The sequence below is a fragment of the Ascidia mentula genome, chromosome 7 (genome assembly GCF_947561715.1).
Source record: "Ascidia mentula chromosome 7, kaAscMent1.1, whole genome shotgun sequence".
Taxonomy (NCBI): domain Eukaryota; kingdom Metazoa; phylum Chordata; class Ascidiacea; order Phlebobranchia; family Ascidiidae; genus Ascidia; species Ascidia mentula.
The window spans coordinates 14,860,587-14,887,599 of NC_138572.1; the positions used below are offsets into that span (position 1 = coordinate 14,860,587).

General features: G+C 37.3%; 1 long non-coding RNA gene and 2 pseudogenes across 1 annotated transcript; all 3 read right to left on the reverse strand.

Moving 5' to 3' along the window:
- Positions 1-6,677: 6,677 nt before the first annotated feature.
- LOC145909651 (chymotrypsinogen A-like) lies at positions 6,678-10,373 on the reverse strand (annotated as a pseudogene).
- A 1,434-nt stretch (positions 10,374-11,807) lies between these two features.
- LOC145908059 (uncharacterized) lies at positions 11,808-12,728 on the reverse strand. Its single transcript, XR_014402937.1, has 3 exons — positions 12,560-12,728; positions 12,317-12,462; positions 11,808-11,935 (listed from the first exon to the last, which is right to left on the reverse strand). It is a non-coding gene; the product is annotated as an uncharacterized LOC145908059 (long non-coding RNA).
- Positions 12,729-15,807: 3,079 nt separating this feature from the next.
- LOC145909652 (uncharacterized) lies at positions 15,808-26,723 on the reverse strand (annotated as a pseudogene).
- Between the last annotated feature and the right edge of the window lie 290 nt (positions 26,724-27,013).

Genomic DNA, 27,013 nt, shown 5'->3' on the forward strand with positions numbered 1-27,013 from the left:
AGAAGGTTTTGCGAAAAATTGAATCACAAAAACCTCATCCAATTTGCAATTTAATGTTGGCCCAACCCTTTTCTACGCAATGGCAAAAAAAATGCCACAGTAAAGTTGCTTTGGTTGCCACCAGGGACTGTTTTTGCTATCCTGTAGGGCAAAAGATCCTCCTGGAGACTCCTCGGATCCTTGCTGTGTTTTTCCGGATGCAGCTGCAATCATTTTTTTCTCTTTTAAGAGATCCAGTAGATCTTCATGGGTCACCGACCACAGGAATTGTTGTTGGCAAAAAATCACTCAGTATGGTTATTAATGGTAATAGCCTTCAAAACTAGATTTTTGGGATTTAATACTGATATGGGGCCTTAAGGACTCGGTTACCCAGTTTTAAATTCCATTAATATGACGCGTGTATTATTATTATTCGTAAACGCATTCTGTTCACGGAGTCAAATTAGTTGTAGTGCAGAACACGCCCCAGAAGATCAGAACTTGATTAAAACAGCCAAGTTCACACCGCTGCGTCTGACCCATGCTGTGCAATGGAGTTTTAGGTGCTTGATAATTTCGTACTTCATTCATGAAAGACAACGATTTACATGAACTTGCGTTCCGTGACATAGAACCAGATTTCCATTGCAATGCATTATGCATGACAACCTAACTGATCATTGGTAGCAAAATTGCTGACAACCATAAACAAAAATGTAGAATTCAGTGAAACATTATCTGCAGTGACAATTAATGTGATGATGTCCACGTCATTTAATCACAGTCTAACGGTCTAAGTCACATAATATGTTGAATTGGATTGTATGTTGTCGCTGGGGCAAGACAAAGATTAATAAATGAGTCGCATTTAAGCTAATAATTTTGTAATCTCCAAATGGTCGTAAACAAAGGCGAAATCAGTTGGGGTTCGACTTGAACACAAGCATTTGTATTTCAAACTTCCCTAGTAAAACTCCCTACCTCGTTTGTTGTCTGCTTCTGTAATGGTTGATTCATGATAATGGGCGTGGTAATGATGTTCTTCAACAGTCTGATGCAGATGTTCATGATGATGTACGTCACCAGTATGTAGGTGTAGGTTCTGGAATAAAACCAGCAAAAGTAACCAAACACACAAACATTATTCGTTCAAAAAGCAACATGGTCGTTGAAACTTATTGAAATTGTCGCCGCACAACACATGTATATACTAAAAAAGGCCCGAAGCGTATAACTATATTATGACCGAGAGTTAAAACCAAAGTCATTGTAATCACGCGTTCAACGCATGTCCAAGTTGTGATGTCCAATAAAACGACATGGGAAAAAAGAAGAACTCATTTCCGGTTTAGGTCAATTCCTGACCGGACAATTTAATAGGAAAAACCTGCCGAGCTGGTGGCAGGTGAAAAAATTGTAGCCGGTAGAAGCAGCCACATTATAGATGTGTTATAAACCATGTAATTTGGGCAATGAAGTCATATAGGTAACTTAGGCAACCAAACTAACTATGTAAATCAAGTTAAAATAATTACAGACATTTCTTTGGCAAATAATAAATAAAGGTTGATTTAAACACAAGTACTTCTTTCGCAAATGATAAATAAAGCTAAAATAAACATAACTACGTTTAGTTATTCTGAAAACAAAGTCTACCTATACATAAATAACCTATTAGGGTACTTAGTTAATTAAGCTATATAAATAACTGACGTAATCGACCAAATCGGTCAACTTCAAGTTGCATTCAAGTTGCGCAACAACTTTTGCATGACGTGCATGCTGTACATTCAACTCCCTCCCAAGATGAGCATGCTGACATAAGGCCATCCAACACCGACCAACATGTTTTTACAAATGCACCTTTTCCACGTCAAACGTTTAACTTCACAGCTGGAATTAAAATTCCAAAACTATGGTCGCAACACAACTACCGCTCTTTTTTTCTGTACCTCGACCGATACTTTCAAACGTATAATATAATGGACGACAGAGACAAATTTGCTCAACTTTTGTCAGGATTTTCACAAGAACAATGTGCCAGATATGAGCACGTTGTTGCACTGGCAGCTATTTCACTTACCCCTTATACAACTCTGAAAAATTCTTTAATTCGCTTGTCCACTGGAACAAGCAGCACAGCCTGGCTCTCAAAGCTAAAATCTTTGAGGTTGGATTCAGGTGAACTTCCTTCAACTTTCATGGGACGATTATACGCAGTGTGCGCAAAAGACCCAATCTATGACGAGACAACACGCCAAATTGTGGTGGACAATTTTCTTGATAAAATGCCAAGAGATGTCAGCAATGTACTTCGCGCCCAACACCCAAACATATCTCTAGAAGAGCTGGGGTTGCTGGCTGACAGAATCATTACGCCAACTGATTATAGTGTACCGGAAGATCAGACACAAAACAATGAAATGCAGAGAATTACCGGTCAGATACAAGAACTGTTTACTGAGTTAAAGTCTGATATAAGCAATCAAAGACAACAAAGTCGCAGAAATTTTGTTGAACAAAACAAAAGTAACAATATGACCAACCGACGAAAGTTTTCATACCGCCCGACAAGACAAGAATATGCACAACAGTGTAGAAATCAAAACGGTTATTACGAGCCACAACAAGGAAATCACAGACAGCCCTTCCGACAATACCAAAGACAAGGGCAAATAAATACTCAGTCTATCCAGCACCAACTCCAGTCAATAGATGGCTTGTGTTTTTATCATGCACGCTTTGGTGACAAGGCGTTAAAATGCAAAAAACCTTGCAGTTACAATCAAGTCAATAATATCAACATCTGTAGGCCTATGAACCGACCGAATCAGATTCCAAAAGCACCAAATCGACGGCAATATTCCGAGTCGGCCTCAAACTCTTTGCCGCATGTCTACGACAAAAATAATAAAATGTCATTTCTGTTGGACACTGGATCATCCAAAAATTTGCTCCCAGTTACACAGCACCACACCCAAGAATTTGAATCAGATTTTATTGGACCAGGCGGAGAGCCCATACCTTACTTTGGACAAACTGTACTCAACATTGACATTGGCTTCGGCAACATCGGTCTTTTAACTTCTCTGTTTGCAAAGTTAAAAGACCTGTTCTCGGATACTACTTCCTTCAAAAGCACGACTTGTTTATCAGACCTGATAAAAATCTGTTGCAGTCATCACAAAACAAGAAATCAGTTCAATTTAACATGAAAGAAAGCTCGAAGGAAATAAATACAGTCCTTGTAAAAGTTCCGCACCGAGGCAGTCATGCAAATAACACTCTTATCAAAACAACTGCAAAGGACAAGCCTAGTATTGTTGTGGCAAACACACTTGGCTCAACAGACGTGCCCCAACATCAACAAAAAACTAAACTTCACTCTTCTTCAACTGCAGATAAATTGCCTCAGTACAAAACTAAAAAGGCCAGGTACCCAAGCGTCAGAAAACGTCAAAGTAGCAATGGAACAATTACAGGAGGAAACAATCCTCGCTTCCCAAAGCAGTCTTTTAAACCGCAACAAAAACTGCATGTCAATTAACTCTCCTTTTTCCGGTGATGGAAGTAGAAAATATTTTTCCAAATTCAACTGCGAACAGTTCCGTATGCATCAATCAGAAGCGACCATCATGCGGAATGACCGCCATGAAATTTCAAGGTATGACTACTCCGGTCTTGGTGAAGTCATCCATAAAGTCACAAGACTTTTACAATTTACAAATACAGTGAGCCGTCTGTGTTTACTGAAGGCCGCATAAAATTTCCAACATCCGGCATCTACACAAATGTTGATAAATCAAATCTATTCGCGACAAGACTACGTTCCACAGAACCTGATTTGGGCCCAGTCGGGTGACGTCGAATGGATCTTCTTGCAATAAATAACGTAGATCTTCACTTCATTTCGCGATTTGTATTTACCTCGAGGAATGCGAATTGCGTTTTTATCTTCAACATATAAGGCATTTTACAGCCATTTACAGCCTTGTTCATGAGGACACTTCTGTCCAATATCTCACTTTTTCTGATATCAAATGGCACCAACGTGGAAGTAGTTGGTATCCTATGTAATCACTCTTCCACAGTTCAAAATTTTGAAGCAATTTTTCAAGCCATTTCACGATACAAACAACGAATGCGCGTGTACCTACTTACACCTTGCTTGCAATTTCAATGGTGTAAAGCCTAATAACGCTATAAACAGTTTCGCAAAGCGACAAAGCGAAATAATAAAAGAGATATATAGTCCACACAGTGGCAACTATTAAAAATCAGACGTTTACTTAACATCAATTATACGCTTGTTACTGTGTTAATAACACCAGCTATCGCCTATGTATCAATGTAAAATTTGTGTATATGTATTCTCGTTGCTCTCCATAATGTACTAAAATAATCTGTGGATCTACAATTAAATCTTTGTAAATGTCTCCTCGTCTAAACAATCGTGTCCCGTGATTGCTTTGTTATATGTATATATGTTACAATCGAACAACGGAAATTTGTGTAAATATATATATATATATATTGGTGTACTATAAAATATATTTGTGAGTGTACTTTGTACGTCGCTCTCTTCAACAGAACCAACAACTTGCGTTCATATATGGACCGCAAGTACCAGACAAGCGGGGGGGGGGTATTATGTCGCCGCACAACACATGTGTATACTAAAAAAGGCCCAAAGCGTATAACTATATTATGACCGAGAGTTAAAACCAAAGTCATTGTAATCACGCGTTCAACGCATGTCCAAGTTGTGATGTCCAATAAAACGACGTGGGAAAAAAGAAGAACTCATTTCCGGTTTAGGTCAATTCCTGATCGGACAATTTAATAGGAAAAACCTGCCGAGCTGGTGGCAGGTGAAAAAATTGTAGCCGGTAGAAGCAGCCACATTATAGATGTGTTATAAACCATGTAATTTGGGCAATAAAGTCATATAGGTAACTTAGGCAACCAAACTAACTATGTAAATCAAGTTAAAATAATTACAGACATTTCTTTGGCAAATAATAAATAAAGGTTGATTTAAACGCAAGTACTTCTTTTGCAAATGATAAATAAAGCTAAAATAAACATAACTACTTTTAGTTATTCTGAAAACAAAGTCTACCTATACATAAATAACCTATTAGGGCACTTAGTTAATTAAGCTATATAAATAACTGACGTAATCGACCAAATCGGTCAACTTCAAGTTGCGCAACAACCGCAGCAGACTATATAAGCAGAGCGACTAGCGCCTGCCAAATCAGTGTGTTTTAACTGTTGCTGTGTAAGGGTCTAGGCTGTTGGTTCTGCTTTAGTACACTGTATAGGAGCCCCAATTGTACTATACTGTACTTGGATTTATTCGTTGGATTATATCAATAAATGGATTTATGAACAACTTTGGACTGGCTTGAAGCTTGGTGGATGTATGTGTTTAGTCGGGAGTTAGACTATCTAGAAGACTAACAGACTTGTGTAAAGGAGTTCTTTAACTCCAACAGTAAACCTTGAGATAGAGAAGGCAAGTTGCCTACGAGGCCGAGTTGCCAACGAGACTCAGTCGGATCCTTTGGGTGCGAGGCCCGAGACGCAGTCGCACCCCTCGGTCACCCAGCGGGGATATACCCCGACAACTGGTAAACCGACAAAATAAACAATTGTTTCTAAACTGCCCACATGCGTTTCGTTACGTGTAAATAAAATCTGTCACTCACAAATGATTTTCTCCAACCTCTGCCACCAGTACAGCATATTTCAATATTCAAGAACAACAAGCTTACCTCGGCAACAATGTTTTGTGAGTTTTCTCCTTCTGTTTGTTGTTCGGCCATTCTTCGATTAGCAGGTGTTGCTTTGCATTGCAAGTACAGTATAGAAATATATCACACATCTATACAAGCTCTGTGAAAAAATCATGCTGTTAAGATGTAACAAGGACGTAAATTGTTTCTGCTCCAATCCATTGTTTGCAAGGTTACACGCAGCAAAGGAGGGTCGTGCAAAACGACAAAATGTCTAATGCGGTTAAGTTTCTTTCCATATCATTTCGCAGTAGACATCAAATATTGTTACTTTTATATGTTTGTTAAAAGCATTTCCAGTAACAGATGTGATGTTACATAACAACAGGCAGCAACTTATCAAATAAAACAATATAGACATTTATCAATGCTTTCTCCTATACAAGTAAAACAAACGCTTCCTGGACTTGTCACTTACGTGCACTCATTTCTCTGACACGTACATTTACTTAAACACGAAACACAAAATTACGCACGCACTCGCATGGCATCCACGTAACGGAAACTGATCAGCAACAGAACGCTGAAAGTTTGTCACGTTGTTCTGACACATCGGAGCACAAAAGCACGTTTTTATAAACTGGCCTCGAGTCATTGATGTTGCCCAATCTTCAACCACAAACCTAACCAATTATGTTGGTTTGAAATTTTGCTGAACTTGTGAATAGAAAATCCACTGTAGGTACATGACCTTGATGTTAATGTATTTTTCATGGTAACTTGAAAAAAATATGAAATTCCTGTTGCTGATGTTCATGGTGAAACACGCTTAAGAGTAGTCGTTTGGAATGTTTCGCTATTTTATCAACGTTGTTCTGAAGTTTTTATTCCAACAAAAGTTTTCTTCCACGTAAAGAGTTAGAATGTTTTTTTCATTTATATTTTTGGTTTTATTCAGTAAATAGTATGTTACTGCTGTTGCCAGGTATATTATATTTAAATTAACCTGTTCTTTTGTAACAATTAAACTAATTTTTATTCACCGACGTCTCGCATGCAATTCAGAGTAAGCCTCGGCAGCTTTTTAAGCATATACAAAAATCTTAAAAACCTTCGGGCAAAAGTCAAATACACGAGTACAAACGCACACAGCAGACACAATCAGTAATGTTGGCAATATTTGTCAAGCACTCGGAAAGATCGAACGTCGCTCATAAACTGTTCATCAGTTGGTCTCAGTCGCATTTTGAGGTAAAGCCAACGAACATAGCTTGACACCCTCGTGTAAATCCCAGGTTTATTTACGTTTCCACAACCGATTCCCCAACTTGTGATACCCCAGATAGTGTGACGTGTCGTGTTGGGGTCTAAACATGCCAAAGGACCCCCACTGTCACCCCGACACATGTCAGTGCCATCTTTCTGGAATACAAAAGTGCCAACAGTTAAAAAAAATGCGATTTCTAAGTTAGAAATTTTTTTACAGTTGCCTAAAGTGTTTATATTACACGTGCAAGCCATAAAACCCGAAACTGAACGTTTGGTTCAATTGCTGAACAAACAACGCGAAAAATACAGAAGTGGTTCTGGCAAAAAAAACTACCTGCAAATGCAACAGTTAAAACAGACATCGAACAATCGCAACAACAAACAAATTACAAAACGTTGCATTCTAAACTAAACAGGAAAGCAAGAGGTGTTTGGTAAATTAACTTTAAAAGGCAGCATGGGTATTAAAAATTGTTGTTCTCACCGCAGCGCATATCATGGAGTGCTTAAGGTAGTCAACACCGAGCAGTCGGCTGCAATTCTCGTTGGGAAATATGCTCACTGGCGCCTGCTGGAGGCAGGGTGGATAATCCATGGGGTTAACTGCCGAACAACAAGCATGTTGTGATGTGATTCTTAAAGGTTGTGGTTGGCAAGACTTTTGCAAGTTTCGTCAACACCACATCACAGTGTTCGTTGTTGTAACTGACAAATGTTATATATGCCGACCGTAGATTGAATGCGTTGTTCTATGAAATTGTACCGACAGAATACAGAGGTTAATTCATAACGCGCAGGTGTTAGAGATGCTTCCATATCGGTTTGTGGAAGGATTTGGGAACAGGAACTTGAGGGGCCAAAACCTAGATTGTTAAACAGACATTTGAAACACAACATGTTTTTTTATCATCAGTGCTGTATTACATGATTATAAGCTGCATCGAATACATCGCCTGTACATTCACAGGCAGGCAGGCGGATGGAAAGGCAATTTTGAAACGTGTTTGAAAAAAAGTACAGCATTCCAGTTTTTACCGTTTTATTCAAAAACCCTTATCTAATGACGTAACTGTCGATAAACATCTGATAAAGCGACTCATGCAGAGAAAAACATAAAAAACTTACAGTGTCTGGGACCATGCGCCCCCCACCCAGATATTCCACATCGAGATTGTGACGAAAACTGGTTTTGTCCGAGAGGGAAACATGCTGGTCGCACAAATCGACTGCAACCATAGAAATAAGTTTAAAATGAAACACTGATATCTCCACATGATATTTAATAACTCCTTGCTTCAGGCGTATTACGTTTACGTTGTGTAAAAACCAAGGCAATGCATTCTAATTTGGACCAGGACCCTTGCGAATTTATCTTACTTGAATGAAACGCATTGTCTCAATTTAATCAACGCCAAGTCGTTGGTTGGACTCGAATGATACGAGTAGTAAGGATGTCTGTAAACCTCTTCAATATCTAGGTCACGTGAATCCTCTACGCCCTCTGATTGGCTGAATTGGAGTTCGTCACGGTTGTAGTAATCGCCCACCCGAACGATCGTCTCATTGGTGAACCTGTAACCATGGAAAAGGTTCCCATGGTAATTCGTTTTAACTCTATGGCACTCCATACCAACAATGAAATTTTTTAAGACCTTATTTCGTGATATCCATATGTACAAAATGAACTTGATAGCTGGAAGCATTATTGTTCATAGGAGGTCTGTGGACCCCAGGTGGAAAACCTTGTCGTAGGAAATCAAACTTAAAATCGACACCAAATTCTCACAAAGTGCACCGAAATGCAAACTTTTTACGAGCCTGAATCTGTCTGGAACTTTGGGCTAATTTATTTCATCACGAAAGAACTTCGGAAATTACTCACGATTTCGAACTGGATTCGACACAATGTGCGGCTGTGAGGATGTAACATCTGTTGATGAGAGTTCCTCCGCAAGAGTGAGGGGTGCGGCCTCTTAATGGATACTTCTTACGTATGGAAACCTGTTAGAAAGATAAAAATACCTCGTACGCTTGATGTAAACATGGAGATATTAAGCTTATAGTGGTTCTTAACCGGTGAAAAATTTACTAGTAGGGAGGATTTACGGGTTTGTATGTGGGTGATTAGTCGGCACCGAAATATACAAAAGTAGTTACAAGAGAAATATTATCATTTGTATTCACTGTGTGTCGTGTGGTTTTTGGCAATTTGTCATTCCATGCGGCCGAAAAAGTAAAAAAAGGATAACAGATATAGAGAAAAAGCAATCATTAAATACCAGCACTGTTACAGACACACGTGCACATGGAAGTAAGCTTTTATGAAAGCTGGTGTCTGACTGACAACGAATATAAGACATGGGTTTAAATTGAGCTCTCCTATAATTGTACGTTTCAACATAACTTTGCAAATCTCCCAAAAAATCATTTACCTGCCACGGCTGACTCCCGGGGTTAGCGTTGACCCCTTCCACTATTCTCAACCCGTCTTTGACCTCAGGACAGAAAGCCGGAACAGGAATATCGGTGGTGGCTTCACCGCAAGATTCTTCTTGCAGTTTGCTACCTGGGAATATACGAACACAAAGCACTGGCTTTAAACAACACGATCAGCCTGGATGTTGGTGAGACGTTTTTTACATCATGTTATTGCTGTGTTTACTTTCAGGGAACTGATGATGCCCACAGGGCGAAACATATATTCCTAACAACTGTGTATTGTGCGCATATTGCCTTACGGTTTTTTAGTATTTGATGTCACATGGGGATATACGACACTCTACATAAATTAAAATGTTTCATGGCATAGTGATACAAGCGTTCAAATCACTCTCGTAATTTTTAGGTTATAATATTGTCCAAAAAAATACTTTTCATGAGTTTTAATTAAAAAGTTTACAACACAAATGACACGCTTGACCGAGTTGTGCATCCCCGTAATAAATTGTGAAAAACTTCGTACAACTAACCTAAATCTTGGTCAGTTAAAATCCGAAAATGTTCCGTCCTTTGCGGATAAAAGCAATGTGGTTGGTTTCTCCAATGGAAGGCAATCTTCTCGTAATTCTAAACAGCAGAACTACACAATTACATGAAAATCTTTTAAAATCTCAAACTTTTTCCGAATAGAGTTAACATTGTTGAATATTCAGCAATTAGTATTAGAAGTATTGAATATAAATTGTCTTTACGCATCACAAAGCCAGATATCTTTTCGTAGAAAGCATTATCCATTATTTTCTAGTTACAAATTCATTACTTTTTCGACCCAACATTAAAGCATAGGCAATACATATATATTTTGCACTATATTGTATACAATAACAAACTAATGTTAGCTTACGGTAAGACGTAGGTAAGAGCTCCGTTGTAATATATCATGATCAATATGGTGTGAATACGAATAATGATTTGAAACTTAGTCCCTCTGCTTAATCTTGCCCTCCCCAGACGACAAAAGGGCCTTGCACTCCATTCATTTCCAGTTGGTCCGTTCTTGATGATTAGCTGTGTGTTACATACAAAGCAAAACCATTACAACCAGCAAGTTTATTCAATTCAATGTTTTTCAGTAAGATAGTTTGTATTATCATAATCTCCCAATAGCAATATACCCAACAGAAACACATTCTACTTGAATAAGATATACTTATGATGTTTAAAGCATAGGCGATATATTTTTTTGAATATATCAAATGAAAAGCTTGTGAAATACCGACTCTTGCTACAGTAAGTTGAAAGTTCGTTCAATTTATTGTAACCTTTCCCATCGACCAATGGCATATTTAAATTAGAATGGCTTGACAGCGTAATCTAGCGGATAAACCAACAGATGACACTAAAACATACCAACTTATTGTTCTTGTTAATTCTTTGGTTTTAAATGGTTTGTTCATGCCAAAATAACTTTTTGTGAAGTACATTGTTAGTTATCTGATTTAACCTTGCAACTCACAGCTAGGTTTGAGGCAAGGAAAATGTTTAAACCCCTCTGGACTCGTGCAAGCAAAGGAAACTTTCGGCACAGGAAATGCGTGCAGAGCATAATGGATTAGCGATCCATCGCCTTAACCACTCGGCCACCTCGTCGTCCAAAACCTGTTGTTGAATGAAACATTTATGTGAGATTTGTTTGGAAAAAATATTGTCTTGAAAAAACTATTTTAGTTTGGTTTGATATAGTCGTATACGATAAATTGCACTTACATAAACTTGATAGATGGTTTGCCACATCCTTCGATAGTTCAGTTAGTGCGGTGGTAGAGTTTATCACAAATACATCTGAAGTACACAGTATTTTAGGTAAAAGTACGTTTGAAAAAGAATGCATTAAACTAACTGGTTTTACATGACTTCCTTCTTCCTGAGTATTACAAATCCCATCACTATATTTAGTAAATGGAAAGCATGAAAGCTTTTCCATTCAAGGTTAGCAATTGTTACAGGCGTAAAAAAATTTTTGTGCTGTTTTGGTAAACTTTGCCCATCTTAAAAAAAGTACAGTACATAATAAACGCGCTGCGTTCAGGTCGCAGTACTTTAGACAACTTGGCCTGTCTATGCACTGTACTTTGTTATATTATTTAGAAATGTTTAGAAGTAGTTTTTAGGGCCGAATTACAAACCTTGTAAACGGTGATTTGTTTAAAATTATTTCATCCTGGTCAATTAAATGCCTTGTTGGTTTTTGAAACTATAAAACTGTCAAAATCACATAAAAAAATTCAAAAAAAAACACACAAACCTGCGCAGTCGTAAACAATAATGTTGGTAATATTTACCAAGAATCCGATAAGATGGAACAAAGCTTGACATCCTCATGTAAATCCCAGGTTTGTTTACGTTTCCACAACCGATGCCCCAACTTGTGATATCCCAGATTGTGTGATGGTTTATGTTAAGGTCAACGCATGACAAGAACTCCCACTGTTAGTGCCGTCGTTCTGAAAAACAAGATTGGAAATTATTTGTGGTAATATTTTTAGATAAACAAGAATGACTCGATTTAACCACACAGTAACTAACAGTGGAAAAAGAAAATTTCCGCTCTTACTGCAGTAAACATTGTCAGGCTCAAACAGCCAAGTAGGCGACTGCAATTCTCATGGACGAATATGCTCATTGGTGCCACTGGTGGCTATTTTTTTGTAAAATAGAGATTTGTTCATTCTCATAAAAATGAAATACGATTTTCACTTTCATTACTGTTGTCATGGATGTCACTTGTATCTTGTTCAGCGTTAATGAATAGATATAAAAGAAATAGGGTAAGTTTGTACCATGCCGAAAAGTTTTCAAGTAACATGTGCTTTGTATTATTTCACCTTTTAGCATTACCCCAATGAACAATTATATCCAGAAACATGGAAAACTTCCTGCACCCCGCATGCGCCAACCAGATATTCCATACTCATATTGTGATGAAAACAGGTTTTGTCCAAGAGGCAAACACGTTGACTGCACAAATCGACTGCAAACATAGAAATAGGTTAGTAATGGGACAGAAAAATACATGGATTACATTTGAATTAAATTGGGATTCTGTACTAAAATCCAAGCTGACATACTGATTATATGGGAGAATATTCAAATTTAGAAAAAGTGAGATTTTGTGTAGAACGACATTGTCCCCGTAGACTTTCCACTTGAATGATTTGCAACAGTATAGTTGGGAATGATCACATAGTGAGGTTTTCCTATTCAATAATTAGGTCATGTGAATCCTTTGATTTGTAGTAACCTGTAACCACCCACCCCAGGCCCCGATCGCTGGTCTCATTGGTTAACTTGTCACCATGGAAACAGGTCAATAATACTATTTGTTGTTTTAAAAGTTTATCAAAAAAACATGAGCAAATCTATGCTCTTTATGAAACAGATTGCACACAAGAAACACTTACATTTGAGCTGAATTTAACACAATGTGAAGCTGTAAGAAGGTAATGTCAAGTGTGGGGTTTACAGCATCTTAATAGATGTCTCCAATGTATGGAAACCTGTTGAAATTGAAAAAGTAAATTAGTTTTCTTGATGTTATGTGAATATCACATATATTGCACACTTGCACAGAATGTCAAAATATAATCAATAATATTATTCATCAATACTTCATTATTTTGTAACAATTAAATAACAATGACATATATCAATGGTGGGGAAGGTCAACAATAAAAACATAACGTTGTCTCAGACAATTTATAAAATTTTATTTATGCAAAACTTATTGTGTTAATTAAAAGCAATACTGCTTACCGTATGTTTATTATCTTTCATTGTAATTTTCTGTTATGAGTAAGATTGCATTCTATCGGAGTTTTACTTCTAATATTACATTTTGGGTGTTTTTTACCCAGGATTGCAGAGAAGTATTGGTGTTTACAACAACTAAATTATTTCCAGTCGTTATTTTCCAATCCTCAGGTTGGCATCGCTATGACTCTGCAAAAACAACACTGGTATTTAATGACTTTGCAATTAAAAGCTCCAATGTTTGTAAATGAGTTTTAGATAAAGACGATTTTCTTTATGGTTCTTTTGCTTTTTATCAATAAATTCGAGAAACAACAACTACAGTCAGACCTTTTAAATCTAAACTGCTTTGTTTCATCTAATATGTTTTAGTCTGCATAAAGAGTCATCCAGCACATACTTTTATTAAATTCCACTTAACAAATGTAGAGGTCAACATAAAATCAAAAATGGGTTTGCTCTTTCTTTATTAACAAAGTCGTTCTGACCTTTTTTTGCACCAACTACAAGGATTCAATGTAGGGCAGACATGTTGTTGATGACCTTGTGAAAATTAGAGGTCATGACATTCTTTTTTTGTGTGTTTGTTTTGACCACACAGGGATTTGAATATTCTTGATGTTGCCTTGGTGATGTTTTATTCTTCAGTGCAACCTGGTGGATAAATGTAAAATGAAAGGTTTTGGGACCACTGTCGACCCGCAACTAGAGTACCACTGAAACTTGGCAAATCTCAAACAAATGCATAATTATGACAGCCAAACATAACATGGTTTTAATGTAATAAAACAAAAAAAATAGTGTCTAATAATGCTACAAGAAATTACTGTTGTAAAGTTTATGCAGCAAAATAATGTTATATAGGCATAGTTACACACACTTGTGATAATATAGCAATATCAATACCAAGGAAAAAGTATCACAGAAGTTTTCAGTATTTCTTTCATTGAAATTTACATACAACAAAGTTAAATACCGCTTGTGGGGCAACCCAACTTTTTTGCTTGCGACCTCTTTTTCAGATCAAAATTTCCTGGGATTCGTTGTGTTGGTCGATCATCTAATTCAGTGACTCTAGACCTCTTTGTCCTGGAATATAAAACAGTCAGAAAAGTCATTGACCTCTTTGATGTTTTGGTAAATCTGTTCCTGCCAAGATTAAAGTACAGGGTGAAAGTCACAATGTGTTTTCCATATAACCAGGTTGTTACTTGCTTCTACTGTTTTGCATATATCCATGCTCATATTGTAAACTACACAAAATTTTTTTGAAAAATAGAGGTTTATAAATCACTTAGAGTGAGTATTTAGAGGTTGTGGCAGACTCCCTTGCAACGCTCTATGGAGGGGTCGGCAACCCCTGGCACATTAATTTAATATTCATGGCATGCCAAGTGATTTAGAAGTTCATACTTCAGTACTTTTCCATGCCTTCGGGATTGGCTTGCGTCGCAAAGATACATCAAACAGATAAATGTCGAAGAATCGCACAAATTTACACAAAAAAATTTATGTAATGATATAAGTAATGAGGTGGTGGCAACACAGTGGTAACAAGATAAGGGCTACATACTCTGGTTTGCACGTACATAATTTAAAAACACATGCGTAATGTTTAATACGTTGCTGACCCCTGCTGCACTGACACTGGTTACGAACCACTGGTATTAGTTAAAAATTCCCCAAAAAATTTATCTATCCTTTGCAGAAAAATTCACAAGCTTTGCATATAAATATAATTTACTGTGACATGGAGCCCGACGGCGCCACTGGTTTTAGCTTTTACATGGACATAGTGTTTCACCTTGATTGTCTTCGGAGGTTTGCACCCATTTTTTGTGGAAATCCTCGCCTGGTTGTTTGGGGAGCAAGATTGTCAAGAGCCAACATCAAGCTGCACTGATGTGACCTAACAGATCAAAACATTGGCCCAGTCGTCCAGTCTGCAACTCACTTAATATGATTTCTGTTGAAAAAATTTATACAATAATTTAGTTTGGGGTCAGCATGATGACGAGAACTTCTTTCAACAACAATTCATTGTGTGGATTAGAGATGTTTTCGGAGCCATAAAGATTGTTCTCATTATTTTTACATTTCGATTTTGAATAAAATTTATTCTAGGATTTTTTTATCTGGATTGACTCGAAGATTCATTTTAAAATAAACCCAGCAACTAACTTTTAAACAGAGCACAACTAAATTGCAAGTAAGTACTTGTGTACAACAGACCAATACAAGACATACACTTACTTCATTAACCAACATATTCTCTTGGAACTTGATTCATGGGCGTTGTCAGTTTGTGGGAATTTCACTCTTCATTTGCAATGAGATTTCTTGCATTTAAAACCAATTCATTTGAAAATAAGATATTTTTGGACAGTTAAAGTTTTGATTTTATTCCAGGACTAAGTAGATCCGTCTGTTACGTTCCTACATGACAACATTCAATTCTACAAACAACCCCTGGTATTCTTTCTTCTGAAAACTGGAATAAAAATGTCGGAAAGCTTTCGTCTCACTTTCTGCTTCAGACATATTTCACTTTATATATTTTGTAGCAATTTTATTTACAGTAAAAAACATTTATTTTGAACAAAACACAAAAAAAACAAATAATTCTGAAAGTCTCGTGTTTTGTTTCAATCCGGACCACTGGAGTCTGCATCGGATGAGAGGAAGGAATATTTACTGACGATCCAAACCCGAAACTCTCGACTGAAAAAAAAATCACAAAACTTTTAATTTCATCAAAATTAACAAAACCATGTTTTAATGCAAATATAAATTAAGCTAAATTCTGACCGGGTTTTTCAGTTTTTTAATCTCTTCTCTCAAGACTCGAATAGATTCGGAATCGAATCCGCATCCATACAGCCACAACCCCCCATCCACTTTAGGGAGAATCCGACAAATATTTCCAACATCTTTTCGTTCAAACTTGTTGGAATTCAGGATGAGAAATCCCAACTATTTAAAATATAAAGATTGGTCGGAAATCTTTGTTGCAAACTTTTTTTAAAACAGATTTTTTTTTAATTAAAACCGGATTAAAATTAACTCTATGTTTTCACTTTTAATTAAAAAAGTAAGTTTTATAAAAATATCATGGATTTAAACAAATATTTATTCTCAAAATAATGAAAACCAACCTTGGGTTCCATCTTCATAATCGCTTCACAGATGATGTTTAAAGTTTCGGAATTAAGTTCGCATTTCCTCAACTCCAGCTCCAAACCGGGTTCTCGAATCCGTGAGAGGAAATCCGCGAGAGCGAAAACATCCGAAATCTTCAGTGGGATTAAGTTTAAATTCAACACCCGAGGACAAGAGAGGGCAATTTCATCTCTAGATATTTCGTCAACTTCCTGTAAATCTACGAGGAAATCTGAAACAGGGACAAGTTTATTAAAACAAACATGGCGGAAGTTTTATTAAATCACTAAACCTGTTTATTGCAAACTTCAAACAAGATTTCATCACTTTTAATCGGATTTAAACAAGACAAGATCCAACAAATTAATCAAATACAAAAACATTAAATTACTGGAAGGAAAACATAAACTTTATCCGACAAAAAATATGCGACCTTCCTTTAAAACTTTCAACCTGAACATTTTTATTCCATTCTCTTCTATAAGAACAATGGAATTGCGACGTCACAATGCTTATTGTGATGTAACAGTTACGTTTACAAACACGCATCACACAGACTGGAAATAAATACTAACCTCGTAAGTCGTATCCACGTAAACTGAATCCATTCGGCCTTTTTTCTCGCAGGTATTTCGAAAGTTTCCTCAACAACTTTTTCGCACGTTTGTCTGAAAATAACAAGATCAACATTTACGGCAAAAATAGAAGCCATGTATTTGGATGGGAGAATTATTTAAACTCCCAATGTGCGTTTTCCACAAATATAACCTGCGTATATTAGATGCGTAATGAGATGTGAGACTTTCGAAACCACGATGCCCGTTTACCCAATATAATGGTAACTTGTAGTGGAAAGTATGTGAAAGTTTAACAGCAAGCTTTTCGCGTAAAGCAACGTTGTGTAACAAATTGTAATCATGGTTTTGCAAATCGTTCAGGGCCGGTCAATGCAGACAATGCCTTGTATTACTTTCCTGGTTACAATTATTACAGCAAAATGATTTTCTTATGATTAGATGAGAAAAAAAGGGTTTACAGTTATTACACTTGCAGTTGATTTGCATCATTTTTTCCTAGGACATTTCATAACAATGATAAACAGTGCAGTGGCAGAATATTTTCCATCGCACTAGCGTGCTTTTGTCTGGAGCAAGTTTATCATCTCATCCAGCGCATGGAATTGCCATTAATGCATCATAATGAATTTTGGATAGTAGCAAACCTTGTCCTGCATGTTTTGGTTGTTTGTGAAAAAGATCTAAAAACAGCTTCATTAATCCTCTGGGTTTTTCTGTGGTGGAACTAGAAGCAACTGAAAAGTAAAAATATGTTGTTTAAAATGTTTGTGTTCATTATCAGTGCAAGACCAACTAATTGTAAGAAAGGCAGGCAGGGTCAGTCAATGGAGACAAGTGCAACAAAACAAATATATTAAATAACAGCAGCATCTTAACTTTGGCATCAATTAGATGGTCACAGATTTTTACACCTAAATGCCATGTATTACTTTACTGGTTACAGATGTTACAGCAAAGTTTTTTTTTTCTTTTTAAATAAGAAAAAAGATTGTTTTTAATGTAACTGACTACCAAGTGTGGAGGATGCTGGATCACTGGAAGCAGTCTTGACTGAGGTTGATGGCAAGGTTTTTAGACTGGAACCACTTCCATCACCTGTAAAAAACAATCAAAGTGATAACAGCAATTTAATGGCACTTATGTACACCAATAAGGGTTAACCCAATACGAAGGCCTCATTTGATAATTTTGACAATAAATAAATTAGGTTACAGGCCACAACTCTGTATTTCTGTGGAATAAAGTTTCTTGGTTGGGAAATGCAATGGGTCATGCATGGGTGCCAGTGTTTTGGATGAATGAGCGCAAATGATCAGGCTGTTGCCAGGGCGATTTTCAGCGTGTTTGGGGCAGTTTTACTATGGTTTTCAGGGTTATTAGTCAGGCAGTAAATTGGTAGAGGGTATTGTTGAACATGTAGCTGAAAAACTACCAAAATATTGAGGTCGATTTTGTGGAAAAATGAATCACAGAAAGTATGCTCAGTTTGTGATTTTCTGTTAGTCCCGACCCTTGTCTAGGAATTCTGGTCAAAATTATATTCGAGATAACTACTTTAACCACTCCCCCAGGGGATTTTGTCCCCCTGTTGGCCATTATTTTGGCTAAAAAAGCAGAAAAAAAGTGTAGGTTTGTTTTGTGAAAAAATGAATCACAGAAAGTACCCTCCATTTGCGACTAAGTAAAGCCTCCAACCCTCCTCCACACAATTCATTATGAATTAGATGTCTTGTAACTGTTTTGGGGCCGCCCCGGGGCTGTTTGTACACCCCCTAGGACTGGCAGTTTAGCAGTTAGCCTTTGCAAAACCACCCATGTGCTGTCTTGCAATTGTAGTCTCCCTTCATGAGTCATCAGACCCGGCAATTGTTTTTGACAAACAAGAGAAACTGTCACCAGGTGCACGAAGGCAAATGACCTCCAAAACTCAATTTTTAGGATTTAATTGTGAGTTACGGCCTACAGTGGCTTAACAACCAAGCTGGACCTGGGCATTCCAGGCCACTGCTCTGTCTGTGGGAGTTTGCCAGTTAGACTTTACAGCAGGGATTCACTACACGAATGTCATATTTGGAAATCAGTGTGACTGCTAGTGTAAAAGCTAGCACAGTGCCACAGTCAACAACTGCACTGATGAGACCTCATAGGTCGAAATGTTTGCATATGTGAAGTAATGTTATGTCATACCATTGAACAATTAATTTAAGTGCCCAAAACCACAGGTTTATGCAAAACAATGGACATAATATATACCAATGGATATATGTGTTACAAAAATGGTATACTTCGGTACTTGCGACAAAAAGCACTTTAGCAGCGTGCGTATATAGGGCAGAACTTACTTTTTACATGTCCTAGCTCACCACCATCTATTTGATGTATTCTGGTTGCCTCAAGTTCAGCTGCAGCAGTGGAGGTTTCACCAGCTGTAGAAACAGGTGTTAAATTTACATGAACAATACATGATTGTTTAGATTAACCAACAAATGGATTGAGCTACTGTGGCATGCTTACAGCACTAAAACGTTGCACACCAAGAAACAGCGGCATCACAGCCAAGCCTGGTAAAGCTTCTTTTCCTAACAGCTTAAGATACAAAAAAGCACTGGAGTTTGAACTCACAACCCTGGTCATTAGGAACCATAATTCTTCCAGCTAAGGTATGAAAGTTCAACAAAATAGAAACACCCAGATTGGCTGCAATGTCACTGCCGAGAAGCAGGGAAATAAAACTCAATATTTTGAAAATCTAACCTTTTCCTGCATGTTTTGGATGTTTCTTTGAACGTCTTGAAAAAAGTCTTGCAAAAAAACCTGTTTGTTTTTTTGTATTAGAATTGGAAGAAACTAAACAAAAATACTGAGTTTATCAAGTCAAGCATAACCATGCTATAACACATAATACATTGTCAAATCTTGTGCAGCGCAGTTTAAAAAAGAAAGGATTGTTGTTATGTTATGTTATCTGCCTTGTATATGTTTACCACCATTTTCCGGCGACTGTTTTGAATGTTGGGCCTTGGAAGTTGTTGTGCCATCTAATGTTTTGGATGAAGACAATTCGATATTTGTTGAAGCCAAACTATCCCTGAAAGCTTCAAAAACAATGTGTTGAAATATATAGTATAGCATATATATATATCATTCTTTTTCTATTTTTTGTAGACTTTAGTGAAGTGTTGTAATATTCATACCATTTAACAATTAATTTATGTGCCTTAAACCACAGGTTTATGTAAAACAATGATTATAATAAATACCAACAAATATATGAATGCAAACCATGGTGGCAACATTACTCTTCAGTTTGTGTTGTAAAAATGTTATACTTCGTTTCTTGCACTAAAAATCAGTTAAGCAATGTGCGTATATAGGGCAGAACTTACTTTTTACATGTCCTAGTTCACCACCATCTATTTGATGTATTCTGGTTGCCTCAAGTTCAGCTGCAGCAGTGGAGGTTTCACCAGCTGTAGAAACATATGTATCACAAATCATAAACAAGATATACTGGGATACCATCTGTTTACAAGTGCCTTGATGAAACAGCGTACAAACATTGGTTGAAATTCTAGTAAAATTTTAAATAATTGTTCCAGTGGTTCTCAACCTGTAAGGGCTTTTTAAGTGGTGTGCAAAAAAAATTGCAACATAGACAAATTCCATCCAAAAATACCAATCGTTGTGAAATTGCATGCTGCGACATGTGTCATGAACTTTCAATGGGCATTAAATCCTGTTTCTGGTTGTTAATTGGCATTTTGATATTCAGTTCAAAGTACAACACAACCATGCTTTAACACATAATACACTGTCAAGTCTTGTGCAGCACAGATCAAAAATGTAGGCATTGTTGTTGGTTATGTTTCACTCAAACAGTTTACTGCTTCGAAAACATTTACCACCATTTTCCGGCGACTCTTTTGACAGTTGGGCCTTGGAATTTGTTGCGCCATCTAATGATTTGGATGAAGTAGATTTTACGTTTGTTGAAGCCAAACCTTCTCTGCAAGCTGTAAAACAATGAGTCACAATATATAGTATAGCATATAATATATCTTTTTTTTTCTTTCAATTACATTCAAGTTCATTGCAATCGGCAAAGTTTTGTCAGCAAAAAAGATAACAGAAACACATTTTTAACACACAAATACCAAATAAATATAGTACTGACGGATTTTATGCATCTTGGAAATTGTCGTACTGATGACAGCACTATTGACAGGATCAGATTCCGAACTGGTTTCACTACGCCCACTTCCAGAGGCTTTGATTGAAAATTATAAAATAAAAATAATGGTCATTAAAGCACAAACTTTCCAATGCGCTGCACATACCTGGTTTGTGTCCGAGCAAAAAACCACACACAAAACGACGAACCATTGCCCAATGGGGTTCGTTAATCAAATCGTCAACGATTTGATAAAAATTTTTATCTGACATGAACATAGAAATGTAGTATGCACCAAACATTTCCTGCAGAACTTGATGAAGGTAGTAGAAGAGAACATTCCCCCCATCAAAGACTCTACGACTGGGAAACCGGGAGAACTTTGCCATTTTGAACACTACATCCTGTACTTTTACATCTTCTAAACCCACTTTTTGAAGGTCATCATGTGTGAACACAACGGTTTTACGAACCATGCCTTCATATGCCATTTGGCCAAGTGGCAATTTGAGGTTTTCTAATTTCTCTCCTTTTGCATGCTCAGAGTGACCAAGTTGTTGCAAAACTTCATCAAATACATTAGTTATGGTGGAAATACTGTGCACCTCACCAAATAACCCAGCATAAACAATAAATTGTAAAAGCATTGGATTGCGGCATAAATCAAGCAATTGTGGAGATTTAGTTGCAAGTTTGTTCCACAGTTCATTTGCTTTATCACCTGCGTAACCAAAAAACAATGCCTTTGCATCCTCAGGAGAAAGATCAGTGACATAAATTGTTGGCTTAGGTCGGAGTCCAAATGGTATTAATAGTAATGAGTGGGGTCGAGAAGTAAAAATCAAAGTAGATTTTGGAAAAAATTTCCTGCTGCAAAGGTTAGCAACAAGCTGTTGTACTGGCAAGGGAGTGTGATACTTCTCATTTACAGGTGCCAGGTTTTCTAGTGTCCAGGTTGCCTGATCTAATCCATCAAAAATAAAAGCACACTTTTCTGGGTTCTTTATCATCCACTGGAAAACCAAACTGAGTGTTTCCTGTGAAGCATGGTTGAACTGGTTATCCAGCAGAAGCTCCTGCAAAGTAAGCTTTCTATCGCAGTAGTTTAAATACATGAACCGAAGATGAAGCACTAAGTGATGTTCTGTTTCTAGTTGCCTGCATTATCTCTTTGAAAGAGTGGTTTTGCCACATCCAGCCGGCCCAAGAAAAGCTAGAAATATGCCTTGCTGGTTGTGTTCTTTGAAGCTTGAAACTAGGTCCTGAAATTTGATGTGTTCACCAACAAATCGAGCTTTGTCCCTCTTGCTTGTCGATGGCTGAAACTTATTTTCCTTTTGAGGATAAATTCCTTTGTAAATATCAGTATTTATCAGTGTTGGTTGAACCTCCGGTATTTCAACCTTTTGCAACTCTTCACTGTAAGGGACAACATCGGGATCAAGATTTTCAAGCTGATACTTTTTGATTTCATCAACTGCCTGTTGCAACTTTTCTTCTGCAAATTTTAAACAGGTTTTTCAGATTATAAATCCATGTTACTGTTGTTTTTAGACAAAACAGTGGGCTCTAGGCCTCTAGCATCTATGTTTGGCTGGTTTAATTTTATTGCAGCATGTTGCATAACCACAACACAAATTAAGGATTAGTGTTTATCTGTCAAATTATATTGTAATGGTAACTTCTAATGCCACAGAAAAATGATAAAATCCTTAAGTACAAAAACGGGAAAAGATTGTCTGCTGTTTAGTTTGTTAGCCAACTGTATAATGTATCATCATATTTTCATTTCAAATGCTTGTTTACAAAGTTTTAGTTGATCTAACTCTTATTTTAGGTCAATTTATGGAACTACTTTGCTTCGTAGGGGTAGGAACAAACATAATTTCAGATGACATCGACAAACATTACAGAGTATATTTGGTTGTAACTCTCTGATTGGTTGGATTTTTACCCACAATGCGGTACACTTAATGGAGCTTAAAAAACTGCTGAAGGACGCATATTGGTATTTCTACTAAAATATGTTTGGCTCCGGAAAATTTCCACCTTTGAATTTAATCCTCTGTCACAAAAAAAGGACGCCACAAAGCAATCAGTTATGCTTGGGGGTTCAATTTTACGTTTGAGCACATGTGCCGTTGCTTGGACTAAGTTAGTAGTCTCTGCTAGGACGAATTTGAGCCAGTTTTAGGCAGTTTTAAGTAGAGTTTTGGGCGTTTTGAGTCAGGTAGTTACGCGGTAACGGGTGCTGTATAAAATTGAGCTGAAAAGGCGGTTCAATCTTGAGGCTATATCTGCAGAATAATCAAAGACCTGCAGCCAACATGATATCTGCCGGAAGTCAATGTTCATAACGACAGTGATGTTTCAATCCTGCTATAACTGACAAATCGCATCCTAAAAGCATGAGTAATCAGTCATGTTGTGTAGCAGCCTACTGTTAATGCCACAGTTCTAACCCGCTTTATAGCCAAGTTAAATAATGTGAGTAATATTTTTCATTATTGTTGAAACTTTCTACTAGTTATGTTCCTCAATCGAAATCATAATCACTCAGCAAAACATGGGAAACAAGCCAGGTTTTTTTACAAAGTTGTATATTTTCTGTTTTTCAGAGGAAGAACTTTCAGCGATTGTATGAGAGTGTTTCCGTTCCACAGTCAGCAAAAAATGCTTCATCGTAGATAAACGTAGGTGTTTTAGCTACAGTGTTTGTTTTACATATTGGCCAAAGAAGCGTGAAGAAAATTCCTCACTTTCTAAGCCCATGTGATCGGCGTGAAGATGCCTCGGTAACTTACTGGCACCGTAGCTTCATTTGACAGTTTGGCTTAACACTAGATACGGTAAACTGGAATCTTCTGTCCATCGTAAACCATATTGGAAATAGCTGTCCCTGTACTGTCGTATCTACCAACTGATTTAATCGTTTTCACAAACACTTTTACTTCCCGTATGTTTGCACAGTTTCGCTTGTCACTGCTACCGAAATATTCCAACACTTGTCCTCAAATGGTTTGTAAAATGGTTACGTAGGTTATTTGTGATGTCACGAGGTTATGAGTTGTGAGCAAACTATTTAAACAATTCATGGTTTGATGCCACATAACCAGAATGTTTGCAGTGGCAACATATAAGCGCATGTGTAGAATGGTTTCATATCTCCGTCGAAACTCTTTCATCAATTTTTCGCGGCACACTCAGTTTGCGAAACCTGTTAAACGCATTATTCTGACAAGCTGTAAAGTGCACTATTCGTTCAAGTAGACAAAATGATCGCATGCACATCATGATTCTACAAAGGAAGTGAGTGCTCCCGAGCATCTGGATCCAAACACAAATTACTAAACACGTAAAAGTGTCTGAAAACGTTTTTACACATTTCACGCAAAAAGGTCACGGACAGAATGCTTTCAACTTAAATGCTGAAGTCAGACACATTCTTATTTTAATCAAAATATGGATTTCCTTAAAAGCAGGTCGGTGTTGTGACAACCAAGACATGTACACCCACAGCCTTCTAGTATCATGCTGAACGACAGAACTTTTTGCTCGCACTTGCATTTCGCTTGCATTTACAACAACAACAACCGTAACTGGAACTTAAGTGCTCTGTACACCAGAGGCGTTTGATGGTTGCGGCTGACGATGCGTAACGGTCGCCGATTTTTCCGCGCTTTTGGAAGCGCCAAGAGGCTTTACACTAGCAGTGCGGTTGTCGCCACCGCGGCAAATCATTTCAATATCTACAGCGTCTTTGTGTCGTAAAAACGTCAATAGGAAACTTCAGTTAATTTTATTTTTTACGACAATTGACTTATTGATCTATTTTATATTCATGTACGGAGCGTTTACTTACGGAAGATGTATTATTTGGTTCGCTTTTACTGGTGGAAGAGCAAATGACTATGTTAGTGGCTATGGGGCGCCGTTTTGAAAAAAATTATCTTGCCGCAACATAGAGCTAGGTTGCTGCAAGATAGCTAAGTTGCCGCAACTTAGCACTATGTTGCGGCAAGATAGCTCTATGTTGCGGCAACTTAGCTATCTTACCGCAACTTAGCTCTATGTTGCGGCAACTTAGCTATCTTGCCGCAACTTAACTTTATCTTGCAGCAAGTTAATATTTTTCAAAAAGGCGCGTCGATGCCATTGTGAAAAATAGCTATCTTGCGGCAAGTTAATTTTTTTCAAAACGGCGCCCCATATTCATGTACGGAGCGTTTCCTTACGAAATATGTATTATTTGGTTCGCTTTTACTGGTGGAAGAGCAAATGACTAACTTAGCTCTATGTTGCGGCAACTTAGCTATCTTGCCGCAACTTAGCTTTATCTTGCAGCAAGTTAATATTTTTCAAAAAGGCGCGTCGATGCCATTGTGAAAAATAGCTATCTTGCGGCAAGTTAATTTTTTTCAAAACGGCGCCCCATAAGTGGCACTGATCTACAATATTTCGTGATCTACAATAAAAAAAAAACGTTTTCCAATGTCCAAAAATTAATTACCGCAAAACAATTTGCGCCATTTTCAACAATAAATCTTATCACCAAATAAGGTATATACGTACAAATAGAATTGTTTAAAACCACCTAAAATAAATCATAACTAGCCAAATACCGAACGAAAAAGAGCTTTGGATCATTGTGGCTGATGGCAAAGTTAAATCAGATTTAACTCCGCCGTCAGACGCTTCGAACGAGAAAATCACGCCGTCATGGCTAGCCGCGTTTGGTGTGAATCATGCTTTAGGCAGTCACTATCTCCGTGGTATATCTTAATTGCTCCTGCTCAGTAACTTAATACATAAAAGCCAACGATGTACATTTACATGAACTTGCGTTTCGTGACATAGAACCAGATTTCCATAGCAATGCATCATGCATGGCAACCTAACTGATCATTGGTAGCAAAATTGCAGACAACCATAAACAAAAATGAAGAAATCAGTTAAACATTATCAGTAGTGACAATTTTAATGTGACGGTCTTAGTCACATAATATGGTCAATTCGATTCTATGTTGTTGCTGGGGCAAGACACAGATATTAGTAAATGCGCCGCATTAAGCTAACACTTCGTCATCTCCAAATGGTCGAATATAAATGCTAAATCAGTTTGGTTTCGACTTGAATACAAGCATTTGTATTCCAAACTTCCCTAGTAAAACTCCCTACCTCGTTTATCTTCTGATTCTGTAATGGTTGATTCATGATAATGGGCGTGATGATGATGTTCTTCCACAGTCTGATGCAGATGTTCTTCTACAGTCTGATGGTGATATACGTCACCAATATGTAGGTGTAGGTTCTGGAATGGAACCAACAAAAGTTACCAAACACACTAATATTAATCGTCCAAAAAGACAGCATGGTCGTTAAAATTTTCTGAAATCCAATACTGCTCTAAGCTGCCCACATGCGTTTTGTTACGTGCAAAAAAAATCTGTCACTCCCAAATGATTTTCTCCAACCCCTACCACCAGTACAGCAAATCTTAATATTCAAGAACAACAAGCTTACCTCGGCAACAATGTTTTGTGAGTTTTCTCCTTCTGTTTGTCGTTCGGCCATTCTTGGATTAGCAGGTGTAGCTTTGTATTGCAAGTACAGTGTAGAAATATATTACACATATATAGCCTACGGTGGGTAAAGATTTGTATGCAATTTAAAAACACACATACTCATGAACATAAAATGTATTGTAGATGCCAGAAAAAAACTGAAGTACACATATTTGGTCACTACAGTAAGCACTGCCAGGCAAAGTAAGCAAAACTATGGTTAATTTATTCAAGCCAGTATTGAAGATTGCAGGCAAGGAAAACGTTTGTTTCCGCCGTTTGGCATCTTGCGTTGAAATG